This window comes from Myotis yumanensis, unplaced genomic scaffold (assembly GCF_028538775.1).
Source record: "Myotis yumanensis isolate MYYU_CA2020_CCGP unplaced genomic scaffold, mMyoYum1.0.hap1 SCAF_2, whole genome shotgun sequence".
In the NCBI taxonomy this organism is placed as follows: domain Eukaryota; kingdom Metazoa; phylum Chordata; class Mammalia; order Chiroptera; family Vespertilionidae; genus Myotis; species Myotis yumanensis.
This window is the reverse complement of record NW_027223753.1, coordinates 99,367,039-99,383,161: the sequence shown is the minus strand read 5'-3', so window position 1 is coordinate 99,383,161 and position 16,123 is coordinate 99,367,039. Positions and strand designations below refer to the sequence as shown.

Genomic DNA, 16,123 nt, shown 5'->3' with positions numbered 1-16,123 from the left:
ATCATCTGTTTCTGTATCTCTCTCTCCAAAAACCAGGCTGAACTCTCCCTGAAGGCCTCATCTTTTGATCTGTGTATCCCTAGTACTTGGCAAGGGGACTCATAAGCACTCAGTAAACCCATCTGTTGCAAGACTGAATGACTGTCCAGAAGAGAAGAGGCAAATAGGCCTGTCAGGCAACATAACTGTGGAGGTTCTACTTCACAGTACCCTGAGGGTCATACCAGGCAGCCTGTTGCTAGGTGATGGTGGAGTTTTGGGGAGGGATGTGCGGTGTGGCTTAGCAACATTTCCTCCCTCTCCTGTCACTCAGAACATACAGAACCAAACAATTCTTATGACAAGACTAAGTTTTTTATTTTATTTTATTTTTTACCTATATCACTTACAAATAGGTAAGATCTTTCCTTTTGTCTCAGCTGAAAACAGTTGTTTTTTTCATTTCTAAACATTTATTTTATTATATCTTTCTTTTCTGGAAACAGAAGTTTTTTTCTTTGACAAAACTGTGCCAGAGGAACAAAACAAATGCTTTTCTAAATTAGAGCAGATGCCGATATGGTTGTAGTCTTTTCTTTTTTTTTTAACGTGTCACAAATTTGTGTGTCATCCTCGCGCAGGGGTTATGCTAATCTTTGTATTGTTCCAGTTTTAGTATGTGGGCTGCAGAAGCAAGCATGGCAGCAGTCTTTTACATTTCATACAAGCTACTGTTGAGATGATATTTTTGGCTGTTTTGCAGATGGTCCATCAGAGTTAGTTCTGTTATCAATGTTATTTTCATCTTCTGCATCATCTTCATTATCACTGTCCAAGGCCTGTCTTTACATTATCTTATGCTCTTGCCTCCAATGTCAAATATTAATTGAGCATAACAATTTAGTTCTATTTTTGGGTTCTCCGTTCTGTTCCATTTAGCTGTATGCTTGTTCTTGTGTCAGCACCAGGCTGTTTTGATTACAGTGGTTTTGTAGTGTAACCTGATATATGGTATTGTGGTCCCTCAAACTTTGTTCTTCATTCTCAAGATTCTTGGGGTTATTTGGGGTCTTTTTCGGTTTCATACAAATTTTTGGAGTGTTCGTTTTAGATCTGTGAAATATGCCATTGGTATTTTAATAGAAATTGCATTGAATAGATTGCTTTGGGTAGTATGGACATTTTAATGATGTTGATTCTACCAATCCATGAGTGTGATGTATTCTTCCACTTGTTTATATCTTTTCTATCTCTTTTTTCATTGTCTTGCAGTTTTTTGGGTACAGGTCTTTTGCTTTCTTGGTTAAGTTTATTCCTAAGTATATTAATTTTTTTTGTTGCAATGATAAATGATCTCAGAAAGAGAAAATAAAAAGTTTTAGTTTCTTTTTCTGAGCGGTCATTATTGGTGGCTAAACATGCCATTGATTTCTGGGTGTTAATTTTGTATCCTGCTACATTGCTGAATTCATTTATTAAATTTAGTAATTTTTTGGTGGAATCCTTAGGATTTTCTAAGTACAATATCACATCATCTACAAATAATGACAGTTTTACTTTCTCCTTTCCAATTTGGATACCTTTTATTTTCTTATCTGATCAGTATGGCTAAGACTTCCAGTAAGAGTGTGAAAGCAGACGTTCCTGTCTTGTTCCTGTTTTTAGGGTGAATGCTTTTAGTTTCTGCCCATTGAGTATGATGTTGGCTATAGGTTTGTCATATATGGCCTTTATTATGTTGAGGTATGATCCCTGTTTTCCCAGTTTGTTGAGAGTTTTTATAAAAACTGGGTGTTGGATTTTGTCAAATACTTTTTCTATGTCTACTGATGTGATCATTTGATTTTTTTTATCTTTCATTTTGTTTATGTGATGTATCACACATATTGATTTCTGAATATTGTACCAGCTGTGCATCTCTGGAATAAATCCCACTTGGTCATGGTGTATTATCTTTTTAATATATTGCTGGGTCCATTTTGCTAATATTTTGTTGAGGATTTTAGCATCCATGTTCATCAAAGATACTGGCCTGTAATTCTCTTTCTTTGTAGTGTCTTTTTAAAATATATATATATATATATATATATATATATATATATATATATATATATATTGATTTCAGAGAGGAAGGGAGAGAGAGAGAAATGGAAACATCAGTGATGAGAGAGAATCATTGATCGGCTGCCTCCTGCATGCCCCACACTGGGGATCAAGCCTGAAACCCAAACATATGTTCTGATCATGCCCTGACCAGGAATCAAACTGTGAATTCCTCGATCATAGTTGGATGATCAACCACTAAGCCATGCTGGCTGGGCTCTTTGTAGAGTTTTTATCTGGTTTTGGAATTAGGCTAATGCTGGCCTTATAAAAAAAAAAGAGTTTGGAAATGTTCCTTCTCCTTGAAATTTTTGGAATAGTTTGAGGAGGTTGGCTGTTAGTTCTTTGAATGTTTGGTTAAACTTCCCTGTAATGCCATCTGGACCAGAACTTTTGTTTGCTGGGAGTTTTTTGATTACTGCTTCAATTTCATCAGTGGTTATTGAACTATTTAGGATTTCTGATTCTTCCTGATTCAGTTTTGGAAGACTGTATTTTTCTAGGAATTTGTCCAGCTGTTGGCACATAGTTGTTCATTGTATTTTTTTACAATCCTTTGTATTTCTATGGTGTCAGAAGTTACTTCACCTCTTTTGTTTCTTATTTTATTTATTTGTGTCCCTTTTGTTTCTTGATGAGTCTGGCTAAAGTTTCATCAATTTTGTTTATCTTTTTAAAGAGTCAGCTCTTGCATTCATCGATCTTTTGTATTGCATTTTCAATCTCTATGTCATTTATCCCCTCTCTGATCTTTATTATTTCCTTCCTTCTACTTTGGGCTTTTCTTGTTCTCTTTCTAATTATATTAGTGTTAGTGTTAAATAATTTATTAAAAGGTTTTCTTATTTCTTGAGGTAGTAATGCTATGAACTTCCCTCTTAGGACTGCTTTTGCTGTATCACTGGGTTGTTGTGTATTCATTTTTATTTGTTTCAAGGAAGTTTTTTTTATTTCTTCCTCGATTTCAATGATAACCTATTCATTGTTTAATCACATGCTATTTAGCCTCCATGTGTTTCAATGTTTTTGAGTATTTTTATTGTAATTGATTTCTAGTTTCATGCCATTTTGATTCAAGAAGATGCTTGACGCCCTAACTGGTTTGGCTCAGTGGATAGAGCATCGGCCTGCGGACTGAAGGGTCCCAGGTTCGATTCTGGTCAAGGGCATGTACCTTGGTTGCGGGCACATCCCCAGTAGGAGGTGTGCAGGAAGCAGCTGATTGATGTTTCTCTCTCATCGATGTTTCTAACTCTATCCTTCTCCCTTCCTCTCTGTAAAAAATCAATAAAAAAAAATTAGAAAAAAAAAGAAGAAGATGCTTGATATGCTTTCAATATTCTTGAACTTGTTTTGTGTCCTAACTCATGGTCTGTCTTTGAGCATGCCCCATGCACTTGAGAAGAATGTATATTCTGTAGCTTTGAGGCAGAATATTCTATAAATGTCAATAAAATCCATATGAGCTAGTGCTAGTGTGTCATTTCAGGTCTCTGTTTATTTGTTGATTTCTTTTTTTCTGGAAGATCTATCCAGTGCTGCCAGTGGGGTGTTAAAGTTCCCTGCTGTCAATATCTCCTTTAGAGTCCTTCAAGAGATTTTTGATATATTTAGTTGCTCCTATATTGGGTGCATATATGTTTACCAGGATTATTTCCTCTTGTTGTGTTGATCCCTTTAGTATTATGCAGTAGCCTTCTATGTCTCTTTTTATGGCCTTTGCCTTGTAGTCTATTTTAAGTATTTTTATCCTTGCTTTTTATTTTTGTTTCTATTTGCCTGGAAAATTTTTTTTCATCCCTTCACTCCAAGTCTGTGTGAATCTTTTGTTTTGAGGTGGGTTGCTTATAGACAGCATATATATGGGTCATGTTTTCTTATCTATTCAGCTACTCTATGCCTTTTAATTGGAGCATTTAATCTATTTACATTTAAGGTTATTATTGATAAGTATTTATTTACTGCCTTTTTTTTTCTTTATACCTATGTTCCTCTCTCTCTCAAATTCTTCTTCTTAAAGCAGTCCTCTTAACATTTCCTGCAGTGCTGATTTGATGGTAATGTACTCCTTTAGCCTTTTATTTTTTCTTTTCTGAGAAGCTCTTTATTTATCCTTCAATGTTAAATAATAGCTTTGCTGGATAGAATAGTCTTTGGTTCAGGTCCTTGCTTTTCATTACTTTGAATACTTCATCCTTTTGGCCTGAAGTGTTTCTCTTGAGTAATTAGCTAACATTCTAATGGGTATTCCCTTATAGGTAACTTTCTGTCTCTCCCTTGCTGCCTTTAAGATTCTTTCTTTGTCTTTAATGTTTGCCATTTTGATTCTGATGTGTTTTGGAGTGCTTCTCTTTGGGTTCATCTTGATTAGAACTTTTGGGGTTCCTGACCTTGTGTGATTTTCTCTTCACTGGGTTAGGGACGTTTTCTGTCATTATTTCTTTAAACAGGTTCTCAATTCCTTGCTCACTTTCTTCTCTATCTTGTACCCTTATGATATGAATGTTATATTTCATGTTGTCCCAAAGTTCACTTAAACTATCCTCCTGCTTTTTTATTCTTTTTTCTTTTTTCTTCTCTAATTGGATGTTTTCTTTCTACCTTGTTTTCCAAGTCACTGATTCTATCTTCTGCCTCATTTAACCTTCTTTTTATTTCTTCCAGTATATTCTTGATGTCTGATATGTTATACTTCATTTCCAACTGATTCTTATTTATGGTTCTATTTCTTGTTTTATGCTTCTATAGTTATCAGTAAGTTTATTGAAATTCTCACAAAGTTTCTTGAGCATCCTTATAACCATTACTTTGAACTCTGTATCAGTTAATTGATTTTCCTCCATTTCATTTAATTCTCTTTCTGGAGTTTCCTCCTTTTCTTTCATTTGTGAGTTGTTTCTTTTTTTAAAAATATGTATTGAGCATTTATTTTTATTTTTTTTTACATTTTTTCCCTTTATTAAGATATTACAAATGTGTCCTTATCCCTCCAATGTCCCCTCATCCCCCCAATCCTGCCCTCACCCTCACCCCCTGTTGTTTATATCCATCACTTATGCTTATATGCATGCATACAAGTCCTTTAGTTGATCTTTCCCCCTCAACACCACCCGCCCCTACTTTCCCTCTGAGTTTTGAGCATCTGATCGATGCTTCTCTATCTATACATCTGTTTTTGTTCATCAGTTTATGTTGTTCATTATAATCCACAAATGAGTGAAAGCATGTGATATTTATCTTTCTCTGACTGACTTATTTCACTTAGCATAATGCTCCATCCATGCTGTTGCAGACGGTAGGAGTTCCTTCCTTTGTACAGCAGCATAGTATTCCATTGTGTAGATGTGCCAAAGTTTTTTAATCCATTCATCTGCTGATGGGCACTTGGCTGATTCCAAATCTTAGCTATTGTAAATTGTGCTGCTATGAACATAGGGATGCATATATCCTTTCTGATTGGTGTTTCTGGTTTCTTGGGATATATTCCTAGAAGTGGGATCACTGGGTCAAATGGAAGTTTCATTTTTAGTTTGTTGAGGAAACTCCATACTGTTCTCCACAGTGGCTGCACCAGTTTGCATTCCCACCAGCAGTGAACGAGGGTTCCTTTTTCTCCGCATCCTCGCCAGCACTTGTCTGTTTGTTGATTTGTTGATGATAGCTGTTATGCCCAGATTTCAAGATCCCCAAGAAACCACATCAGGGAGCCAGCCAGTCCGATGCAAAAGCATAAGAGTCTGTATTTTAAGCTAGCTTGAGCTCCCCGTCCACCAGACTCAACGACACAATGGCAAGCCAAGTGGCCAAGAGAGAGAACCCCGCGTAGAGATGGGTTTTATAGGGGGAATTGGAGTAAGGGGAGGAGAAAGGACTGTGCTCTACCAATTGGCCAGGCGCAAGTCGGTGTCTTGTTCCTGGGTGTGGCTAGCAGAGTCTTAGACTTCCGGGAAGAAGCTCCTTGCCAAGCACGTGGCCAAGGTAAGATGGAGGATGTAGCCCTTACCCTGGGGCAAGATGGAGGGCGTAGCCCTTACCTTGGGGCAAGATGGAGGGCCTAGCCCTCGCCCTTTCATTCCCCCCTTTGTCTTGGAACTTCCAGCTCAATCATGAGACGGACTGCATTTCTATTCCACCGTTGCTAGAGGCCCGTACTAGGCATATCTTAACAAATGGTCTGGTGGAAGGGAAAGAAACCATTTTAGCTTTAACAACTTCTATTCAAATAGAATTTTTCTTCTTAAAATTCCTCCATGGCTATCAAAAAGCCAAATCAAGATTAATTTATCTACTGTCCTGATGTTTGCATAAACACAACAAGAATGGTAACTGACTACCTTTGCTGGAATCTCATGGTTGAATCTTAATGTGCCCCGTAGGGCCAGGAAGCCACGCCACCCAGCTGCCATCAGGCTAGCCTGCAGTATCTGCTGAGTTAGGTGAATCCCTCACCTGTAGCAACTCCACCTGAGCCCACGCTCCAGGCTTTAAGGCCCATCTCAGTAGCCCTCCTACTTGTTGCGGCCCAGAGTGTGTGGGGGTTCCGCAGGGACGCAGAGGCATCCTTACTGCTCCCCTTCTACTCTTACCAACTGCCAGTGATGGTAGGGCATCGGCCTGACGCTCCAGCGCCAGCCATCTTCAGGGCTTCCAAGCAGGATACCAGGCTTTCTTCATGGCATTCTTACTGGCTTCAAGTCTTTAGAGCTCAGACAGGGCTCTTTAAAACATGATACTCCAGTCAAAGTTTTCCATTAATAAAACCACTATTAGAAACCGGTCTTATTGAATCTATGCAAAGAGATGTATTGCCATGATTTATTTATCATTGCCAGATTTCGGAGGAATTACATAAGGAGAAAAACATACTGATCTACTCTAAGATTTTCTGACTTTCCTTGCCAATTCCTTTTAACAAAACAGTAATTGTTGGCATTAAACTTTCTTTCTATGAATAACCATGCCTCAGACTTTCTATTCTAAACAGGCTTTTTCCAGCTTTACTACCCCTGACCTGGGCATGGTGACTCAGGCCTGCAAGACAGTATTACAGGCTGCCAACTGTTAGCTGTCTCTCAACAGAGACCAAAACCTGATGGGCACTGTTCCCTGCCCAGTTGGGCACCTGCCCTCTTGGCAGCTAGCCATCCTTTACTTTTGGGGGTCACCCCACACAGCTCCCTTCCAGGACAGCCAATACACATTCAAACCTGCAAGAGAATTAAAGGTCAATATAACATATCAATACAATGAAACATAATATTGGCATCATGGCCGCTTCTGGCAGCCAAATCTTCCACTACTAAACATGTGATACTAAAGTCTATTCCTGATCTTCCTATGAATTGTCCTTGTCTTTTTGGAGCCATGTCCATGAAGACGCAGGCATTATCTAAGTCAATTCAATGTTACCAGCATCGGGCAGGTCGAGCACGCCGTAGCTTGAGTTTGAGTGGGTTGCGTTGATCCCGATCGACGCTCCATTTGGTGACGAAGTCTTTCCGGATTGCGGATGGGTCCGCTGACCAGATGTGGGTGTGATGGACCCAGGTCGCGACGCCATCTATCTATTTTGAGAGCGGTGGGGGTCGTCAGCACCATGGTGTAGGGTGTAGGAACCTTTCCATCGTGGCTCCAGGGTCTCCAGGTGGTGCCTTTTGACGTAGACCCAATCTCCTGGTCTGTGCTGATGAGGAGTTGGGGTTGGGCCAGTCTCCTGGGTGGCGCCGAGGCGCAGCCAAATGTCCTTGTGCGCCCTCTGGAGCCCTCTAAAGGAAAGAGATAGTTCTTGCAGCAAGAAAGTCAGCTTTAAGGTTAGGAACCCGGTTTATTAGTTACAGCACTCTGCTTTCTTGCCTTTCACCAGTTCCCTTTGTGGCAGAGCAGCAACCAGGCCTCTTTCAAGAGAGTGCGCTAGGAGGGTGTATCAGCCCCTCCTTTGCTAGCAGCAACAGGTACCAAACTCTTTCAGTACATTTGACCAGCTTCATTCCCAGCCATTTTTACAGATTCTAGGGCCCGTTGCCTTCCTTTAACCAGCAAGCCAAATGACACTGGCCTGTATTATTTAATTCAGCACAGGCAGGGGGAAGGGCCCATGAAATCTCTGCCCTGAGGAACTGTGAGCCCCACCCTTAAATGTCCCAATCAGACTAGAAAAGCCACAAATACCTTTTAAATCTACCCAGAATTCCAAAATCCCAACCCAGAACAGAATATCACATAGCAAATCAAAGTTCCCAGCAAACAAACACAGAGATGTTTACTAGTTAGGTGGGCAGATTCCACCTCTGACTGAGAGCAATCGCCCTTGGGGAAAGATCCCAGTGGCCGCTCAGGGTGCTTTGCTATCGGTCAGAGCACTCAGCCTCAAAGAAATCAAGCCTGTGGTTTTTTTTTTTTTTTTAGACACAAACAGAAATTTCACTAGCTAAACAATTTTCAATAAAGACAGATAACATTTCCCATTAAAAACTTTGAATCACCACAGGAGAAAACAAAACAAAACAGAAATAAACAAAAACACGTTTACACAGGCGCATGCCACATTTACAGCACAAAATACCAACAGATAACCTAGTTTGATTAACATATTATCTAGAGCCCTTGGGTAACCTGGGTTAAACTTAGGCATGTTATCTAAATTACAGTCCTGGGTCTCCAGAACACTGAGTTGATATGTTAACTGGAGCCCTCCGATCCTGGAACAGCTGTGCTATCCCTCCCAGGCAAAGGAAAAATGTGCCCTTGAAGATCAGTATGAAACCACAGTTTCTATATGACTTTAGAAATTGGATTATTGCTATCAGTCCCTTTTAAAGACTTTGACATAACCTTTAATTGTCCTTAGTTTAAGGAAAGCAGGGTTTTCTAGATTTAAGAGATTAGCTTAAAAATAAATCCACGAAGCAAGCACACTTGCAGCCCCATAAAACTTTGCTTTAAAGCTCTACCCCTGACTAAATCAGAGGGAGGGGCCTTTGCTGTTTTAAGATGGTGGCCCCCAGGGGAGCGGTAAACCATGCGGCCAACATGGCGGCTGCCAAGTCAGGCAGCCCAAAATGGTGGCTGTACCAATAAGCAAAGGCATTTAGTTACCACAATAACACAATTTTTCCCAATTCAATCCTAACATTTCTTTGTCAGGTTCATTTCTGCCATTTTTAAGACCAAAACAGTCTCGGGTTTTTATTCTGTACACAGCAAAAGGTCAAGTTCAGCTCAAAACTATGCGCACTCGTTTTTAAACTGGCCTTTTCCCTTTACACGTGCACAGAAATCCCGGATGCATTTTAAAACTTTTCAATTACAAGAAGGACTTTCAAATCAATACTGTTACATTTAAGGATACATTTAACTTCTATCATCTAGCTTGGGCGATCTCCATGGGAAGGGCCTGGCTCGCGTCCAGAGTCGCCGCCGCCGCCAGCCCCCTGGGTGTCCAGCCCATGGGCTCCGCAGGGGACCTTCCCCCGGACCTGATGCCACCGGGGGCCTTGCTGCTCCCACCTCCCGCAAGCGACGCGCCGGCCTCGCCCCCCGCGCTCCTCCTGGCTCCACTCGCTCGCCACAAGCCCGGGGGCCGCCGCCCGCCCGCCGCCACCAAGCTGCCTGGGCCCTCGGCGCAGCCGGGCTGCGGGGCGAGGGCTGCGCTCGCTGCGCGCCGTGCTCCTGCACACCTGCCCCCAGCCGCCCAGCGCCCCGACTGCGCAGCAAGCGGCCTCCATGCGCCGGCCTCAGCTTCTGCATCCAGGCAGCTCCCGGGTGGGCAGGCGCATCCTCTCCTGCGGCCTGAGGCACAGTGATCCCTGCTCACCTTCCCTGCCCGGGAAGTGCGCAGGCGGGCGGCGGGCAAGGAGCGAGCGGTGAGCAGAGGCGAGCGGGGACCCCTCCCCTGCCTTTACACTCACATACTTTCACCAGACATTCATTCAGAGTTTAAACAATCCATTCAATTCCTAACAACTTCCCAACTCCTGAGGGAGCTCTAAAGCCTCCCCCAATCTCCTTGAAATGATCAATCACAATACCCAAAGGAGCAGTCTGAGTCCATCCCATAACATCCGTCCAGTAAGTCCACAGAAAACAGAAAAACACAGACACAGACAAACAGGGCCCCAAGAACAGCCTTCCAACTCCATGGAAGCAACTAGACGGATGGCCTTACGCCAAACCGGCGGGAGCGACCCGCCTCGTCTCAAATCCGCGAGAGGAAACCACATCCCTCGTGAGGAGGATACACATTCCTCAAATCCGTGAGGAGAATACACATTCCTCAAATCCGTGAGGGGGATACACATCCCTCGTGGGGAGCAGAACGTCTTCTAACTCTCCCCCGCCTGTGGTCTTTCACAGCGCGTCCACCTAGACCCCTCAGGCACTTACAGATTCCAGAAGTGAGCTCACACAGGACAGATAAAGAACAAGTCCCTGAACAGAGGCAGTAGAAAACTGCCTAGGAATGCTTCTCTTCTACCTTTTTTTAAAAGATAGGCCAGATTCGAACCCTTAGCCAGTCCGAGTTTTGATGGTGAGTACCATCTAGAAGCCATTCCTCCAGATACAGGACAAGTCCCTTAGAGATAACATATATCACACAGAACAGAATACACAACACACAGACACTTACCGCTGCCGGTCAGACTCTACGGATTGAGGGGGGGGGGTCCCTACATGGTCTTGGGAATCCCGGACGAGCCCCCAAATGTTATGCCCAGATTTCAAGATCCCCAAGAAACCACATCCATCAGGGAGCCAGCTAGTCCGATGCAAAAGCATAAGAGTCTGTATTTCAAGCTAGCTTGAGCTCCCCGTCCACCAGACTCAACGACACAATGGCAAGCCAAGTGGCCAAGAGAGAGAACCCCACGTAGAGATGGGTTTTATAGGGGGGGTTGGAGTAAGGAGAGGAGAAAGGACTGTGCTCTGCCGATTGGCCAGGCGCAAGTCGGTGTCTTGTTCCTGGGTGTGGCTAGCAGAGTCTTAGACTTCCGGGAAGAAGCTCCTTGCCAAGCACGTGGCCAAGGTAAGATGGAGGATGTAGCCCTTACCCTGGGGCAAGATGGAGGGCGTAGCCCTTACCCTGGGGCAAGATGGAGGGCCTAGCCCTCGCCCTTTCAATAGCCATTCTGACAGGTGTGAGATGGTACCTCATTGAAGTTTTGATTTGCATCTTTTGGATGATTAGTGACTTCGAACATGTTTTCGTATGTCTCTCAGCCTTATGTATGTCCGCTTTCAAAAAGTGTCTATTTAGGTCTGTTGCCCATTTTTTGATTGGGTTGTTTATCTTCCTTTTGTTAAATTGTATGAGTTCCCTATAAATGTTGGAGATTAAACCTTTATCAGAGATATCATTGGCAAATATGTTCTCCCATGCAGTGGGCTTTCTTGTTGTTTTGTTGCTGGTTTCTTTTGCTGTGCAGAAGCTTTTTATTTTGATGTAGTCCCATTTGTTTATTTTCCCTTTAGTTTCCATTGCCCTAGGAGCCGTATCAGTGAAGAAATTCCTTCGGTATATATCTGAGATTTTGCTACCTGTGGATTCCTCTAAGATTTTTATGGTTTCCCGTCTTATGTTTAAGTCCTTTATCCATTTTGAGTTTATTTTTGTGTATGGTGTAAGTTGGTGGTCGAGTTTCATTTTTTTTGCATGTGTTTGACCAAATTTCCCAGTACCATTTATTGAAGAGACTGTCTTGACTCCATTGTATGTTCTTGCCTCCTTTGTCGAATATTAATTGGGCATAGCGGTTTGGGTTGATTTCTGGGTTCTCTATTCTATTCCATTGGTCTATATGTCTGTTCTTGTGCCAGAACCAGGCAGTTTTGAGAACAGTGGCTTTGTAATATAGCTTGATATCTGGTATTGAGATCCCTCCTACTTTGTTCTTCTTTCTCAGGATCGCAGCAGCTATTTGTTTTTTTTTTTTTTTTTTTTTTTTTTTTTTTTTTTTTTTTTTTTTTTATTCCAGATGAATTTTTTGAGAGTTCTTTCTAGATCTGTGAAATATGCTGTTGGTATTTTAATGGGGAGTGCATTGAATCTATAGACTGCTTTGGGTACTATGGACATTTTGATGATGTTGATTCTACCAATCCATGACCACGATATGTTCTTCCATCTGTTTATGTCTTCCTCTATCTCTTTTGTCCATGTCGTGTAGTTTTCTGGGTAGAGGTCTTTTACCTCCTTAGTTAAGTTTATTCCTAGGTATCTTGATTTTTTTGGTGCAATCGTAAATGGGATTGTTTTTTTAATTTCTCTTTCTGTAAGTTCACTATTGGTGTATAAAAATGCCATAGATTTCTTAGCATCATTTTTGTATCCTGCTACATTGCCAAATTCATTTATTAGTTCTAATAATTTTTTGATGGAGTTCTTAGGGTTTTCTAAGTGCAGTATCATGTCATTTGCAAATAATGACAATTTTACTTCTTCTTTTTCAATTTGGATGCCTTTTATTTCTTCTTCTTGTCTGATTGCTTTGGCTAGCACTTCCAGTACTATGTCAAACAGGAGTGGTGAAAGTGGGCATCCCTGTCTTGTTCCTGTTCTTAAGGGATATGGTTTTAGTTTTTGCCCATTGAGTATGATGTTGGCTGTAGGTTTGTCATATAAGGCTTTTATCATGTTGAGGTATGATCCTTCTATTCCCACTTTGCTGAGCCTTTTTATCAGAAAAGGGTGTTGGATTTTGTCAAATGCCTTTTCTGCATCAATCGATATGATTATGTGATTTTTGTCTCTCAATTAGTTTATGTGATGAATCACATTTATTGATTTGTGGATGTCGAGTATGTTTTCCCCCACATTCTGCGTGGAGTAGGGTTCGGTATCTGAAAGAGGGGCCGCACACAAATGAGAGAGAAATGACACGAGATAATTTTGGAAATGTTGGGGGACCAGGCAGGCAAGCCTGGAGGGACTTCCATGAATGCTCAGGGCGCTCCAACCTTTTATTTGATCTGGGGTAACCCTAAGGCAAGGGGGTTTGTCTGGGGTAGCCCTAGGGTAAGGTGGTTTGAATGACACATGGATTAGCTCATCGGTAGACAATTTCCAGAAATAGGCAGAATATCTGATCAACAATAATCAACAAGGATCTACACAAGTATCTAAGGAATTCAGTGAACTAAGGTGGGGATGATGCTTCAGCTACCATTATCTAAATTAACTGGGTGGTGTCTAAATTAACTGGGTGATGCACAGCCCTGACCTTTGCTAGGACTTCAAAGGTTACTAGCTTTTGGGGGTCTCAGCTAGTGAAGACAATAAATGGACTTCGGCATACAGATATTGTACCAGCCTTGCATTCCTGGAAAAAATCCCACTTGGTCATGGTGTATGATCTTTCTAATATAATGCTGGATCCGGTTTGCTAGAATTTTGTTGAGGATTTTAGCATCTATATTCATCAAGGATATTGGCCTGTAATTCTCTTTCTTTGTGGTGTCTTTATCTGGTTTTGGGATTAGGGTAATGCTGGCTTCTTAGAAAGAGCTTGGAAGTGTGCCTTCCTCTTGAATTTTTTGGAATAGTCTGAGAGGGATTGGCTTTAATTCTTCGGTAAAACTCCCCTGTGAAGCCATCTGGTCCAGGGATTTTGTTTGCTGGAAGCTTTTTGATTACTGTTTCAATTTCATCAGTAGTTATTGGCCTATTCAGGTTTTTTGATTCTTCCTGATTGAGTTTTGGAAGCTTGTATTTTTCTAGGAATGTGTCCATTTCGTCGAGGCTGTCCAGTTTGTTGGAGTAGAGTTGTTCGTAGTATTTTTTGACAATCCTTTTTATCAGTAGGGACAGTTGTTACTTCACCTCTTTCATTTCTGATTTTGTTTATTTGGGTCCTCTCTCTTTGTTTCTTGGTGAGCCTCGAGAGAGGTTCATCAATCTTGTTAATCCTTTCAAAGAACCAGCTCTTGGTTTCATTGATCTTTTGTATTGTTTTTTTGGTCTCTATGTTGTTTATTCCTGATCTGATCTTTATTATTTCCTTCCTTCTGGATACTGTGGGCTTTTCTTGTTGCTCTCTTTCTAACTCTTTGAGTTGTAGGGTTAGATCATTTGTTACCTGTTTTTCTTGTTTTTTGAGGTAGGCCTGTAGAGCTATGAACTTCCCTCTCAGGACTGCTTTCATTATGTCCCATAGATTTTGGATTGTTGTGTTTTCATTGTCATTTGTTTCCAGGATGCTTTTTATTTCTTTTTTGATCTCTCTGGTGACCCAGTCATTGTTTAATTAGATCTTTGAAAGAAAAAAGAGAGATTAAAATAATTACAAATTAATAAAGAAGATAAGGTAGATAAAAGAAAAATAATAAGTGGCATTTGTCTCAGCAGAGTTTAGTGCCTCCTGGGAGCTCTCTTTGGATTCTGACCTTCTGATGACTGAGGCTGACTATTTTGTCTGCCAATTCTGGACTTCACAAGAGGTATTTAGGTGCTAGCCACTGTCATAAACTGTCATCCTTTTGCTCTCAGTATCCCTTTTGAAGCTTCAAGAAATCCACAATTTGTGTCCTCCACAGGACTTGGCTGAGAACAAGAGGGGGCAAGCTTTACTCTAAGGCTGGTTTGTTAGTGGCATGGGGCCCAGTGATGGGTCAGTAAATTCTCCAGGTTCCCCAGGCTCTGCCTCCACCTGCTTTTAACTGCCAGCCAGCTACCAATCTTAAGCATTCAAAAGTCTGTTTCTGAAAGGGATTTAGGCAGAATTGGGAGTCTAGACCTCTGGGTCTTCTGTGCCATTCAGATTTCAGGGAAAGTGATGGGTGAGTTTCCTGATCCAGAGCTACTACTCCTCTGAGAGAGACCCAGAATATTTTCCTGTTCTCAGCTGGGCAGAGATCTTCCTATGCAGTCCAGTGGGATCTGCTGGAAACCTGGAGTTTCTATCAGCTCTCCCATGAGGGGGAAGCACCAGTCAGGTTCCCGGCATAGTGGGGCAGTTGGCTCCACCCTGATGCCAGTGACTGATGCTTCTTGAGACTGTTCAAACCCCTAGGTGTGACCTCTGCTGCTGTCTCCTCTGCAAAGGTGGAGATGCAGGGAGTGGTAGGCTGGGCTCCTGAGGGTGTGGTGGACTGTATCACCAAGAGTTTTTTTGTTTGTTTGTTTTCCCTTTTCCTGAGCTGTGGCTTCTGGGAGAGGAGCAGGGGAGGCAGCACCTCTCAGGAAAAATAGCCATTTCAGTTTGGGAGTGGCGGGGTGCGATCAAATGCAGGTCTCACAGCCACCTCTTTTCCACGTCTCCTCCCAATGCTTCCTAACCCAGCCTGTCCTCAGGCACCTTCAATCTGCACCACCTGCCCTCCACTGAAGTCTTAGGTAAATAGCTATAAATAAAAATCCTGTGCTCTAGGCTTTAAAAACAAAACACACAAACCTTTGCTTTATGACTGGCTCCAGACTCCCTGGCAGCCAGCCGCACTACACCTTTCACAGCTGGATGTTATGTGGACTGCTGGTTTGGTTCTTCGTGCTATGGAGCCCAGCCTGGGTTCTGGGCCTCTATCTTCTGAGGGAACAGCCCCTCCCATAGCCGAGAGCTCCCTCCTCACTCTCAGCCTGCCACCCATGGAAACTGGGTCAGCTCCTCTTGCAACCTGGCCCTTCCTACTGGTCTCCAGGGTTTTCTGTCCTTCTTGGATGTGTCTCCTCCTCAGCTGGACCTCAGTTGGTAATTCCAGGTGAATGTTCTACAACTTACTTGTATTTCTAGTCTAGGCCTGGGAAGAGGTACAAGAAAGGTCTGCCTATTTTGGCTAACATCTTCTCCTCTTCTAACCCTTGTAGAAAGATATTTACTGCAGCATTGGGTTTAACAGTAAAAAAGCCAGAAATGAAAAACCTAAATGTCCACCAACAGGGGATGGCTAAATAGATTGCAATTTCTTTCTCAAATTGAATTCCATATGACCATTAAAAAAGAATGAGCTAGGTCTGTAGATACTGAATGGAAAGACCTGGGGAAAATGGCTTCATGTCCTTATACAACAACTAGAGGCCTGGTGCACAAAATTCGTGCATGGGGTATGTGTC

At 42.1% G+C, this 16,123-nt stretch overlaps 1 non-coding gene across 1 annotated transcript; it reads right to left on the bottom strand.

The window, feature by feature from the left end:
- Positions 1–575: 575 nt before the first annotated feature.
- LOC139004603 (U6 spliceosomal RNA) lies at positions 576–677 on the bottom strand. The gene has a single exon (XR_011470468.1). It is a non-coding gene; the product is annotated as a U6 spliceosomal RNA (small nuclear RNA).
- Positions 678–16,123: the final 15,446 nt, after the last annotated feature.